We start from the raw sequence: 1803 nt of genomic DNA, 5'->3' as shown, positions 1-1803 counted from the left end.
TAGCCCCCCTCTTTTCTCTCTTCCTTCTACCTCCCTCCTTTTTCATTATAATATTAGTCATCATCTAACATGCTATACATTTTTAAAAGTTACTTATATTCTTTCTCCATAACTGGATTTTAGGAGCTTCTGTTTTTCTGCAAGCTACACTTCCTGCATAGACAGTACCTGAAGTATTGTCACAATTCAATTTACATTTTTAAGTGCTTGGATTTCTCATTAAAACTGTGAATACGGGCGTTTCTATTGTAGCTCAGTGGGTTAAGAATCCAATATAGTGTCTGTGAGGATGTGGGTTCAATCCCTGGCCTCACTCAGTGGGTTAGGACCCAGCATTGCAACAAGTTGCAGTGTAGGTCACAGATGAGGCTTGGATCTGTCGTTGCTGTGGCTGTGGCATGGGCTGACACCTACAGCTATGATTCAACCCCCTAGCCAGGGAGTTTCCATATGCCACAGGTGTGGCCATAAAGAGAGAAAAAAAAAATCTGTGAATAAATATTTTAATCATTGTGGGGGAAAAAGCTAAGAGTGGGACAAGTTTGCCAATTACAGAAAGCATGAGACATTCCCTAAAGGGGACCAGATTCATACACAAAATATTAATTTCTTGATGATCAAATATAAATTGTAGCATTTCAACACTGTAACGCCCATTTGTGTGAAAATTAGTCATATTATTTTCTCTTTCTTCCCAGTCACCTCTACCACATGAACCAAGGGAATGATACAGGAATTTCAGAATTTCTTCTTATGGGATTTTCAGATGAACAAGAATTGCAGCCCCTGATTTTTGTATTTTTCCTCTCCATGTACCTCATCACTGTGTTTGGCAACCTGCTCATCATCCTAGGTGTCAGCTCAGACTCCCACCTCCACACACCCATGTACTTCTTCCTCTCCAACCTGTCCTTTGTAGACATCTGTTTCACCTCCACCACCATCCCAAAGATGCTGTGGAACATCCAGACTCACAGCAAAGTCATAACGTATGAAGAGTGCATCATCCAGATGTATTTTTTTGTAATCTTTGCAGTATTGGACATCTTTCTTTTGACGGTGATGGCCTATGACCGCTTTGTGGCCATCTGTCACCCCCTGCTCTACACAGTCATCATGAACCCCCGACTCTGTGTATTGCTGGTTCTGGCATCCTGGATTATGAGTCTCCTGCATTCCTTTTTACAAAGCTTAATGGTATTGCGACTGTCCTTCTGTACTGACTTGCAAATTCCCCACTTTTTCTGTGAACTCAATCAGATGGTGCAACTTGCCTGTTCTGACACATTCCTCAATAACATGATGATGTGTTTCGCCGCTGTCCTACTGGGTGTTGGTTCTCTCACTGGTATAATTTACTCATACTCTAAGATAGTATCCTCCATATATGGACTTTCATCAGCTTATGGGAGGTATAAAGCATTTTCAACCTGTGCATCTCACCTCTCAATTGTCTCCTTATTTTACTGTACAAGCCTAGGAGTGTACCTTAACTCTGCTGCTACCCGCAGCTCCCATTCAAATGCAGAAGCCTCAGTGATGTACACCTTGGTCACACCCATGCTGAACCCCTTCATCTATAGTCTGAGGAACAAAGATATAAAGAGGGCTCTGAAAATGTTCTTTGGGATGATGTCTATAAAAAGATGTCTGTCTTTTTTATAAAGACCAGTGGTCCTAGGGCTTAAGAAGTGCCTGTGATGAAAGCCTCAGAGCCAGAAATTGTGGTTTGTATCAGATTGTGGACATAGAACATACCTCATCAATATTTTCCTGGTGTTTCCATTCTTTTTATTTCAACCT

At 41.4% G+C, this 1803-nt stretch overlaps 1 pseudogene; it reads left to right on the top strand.

Annotated features, from left to right (window-relative positions):
- Positions 1 to 711: 711 nt before the first annotated feature.
- LOC100523171 (olfactory receptor-like protein OLF4) lies at positions 712 to 1540 on the top strand (annotated as a pseudogene).
- Positions 1541 to 1803: the final 263 nt, after the last annotated feature.

Source organism: Sus scrofa, chromosome 2 (assembly GCF_054392235.1).
Source record: "Sus scrofa isolate SSC_HxYL_T2T_F1_AM1 chromosome 2, Sscrofa_HxYL_maternal_Yorkshire_Landrace_v2.0, whole genome shotgun sequence".
NCBI lineage: Eukaryota > Metazoa > Chordata > Mammalia > Artiodactyla > Suidae > Sus > Sus scrofa.
The sequence above is the reverse complement of the archived record's forward strand: the minus strand, read 5'-3'. Positions and strand labels throughout refer to the sequence as shown.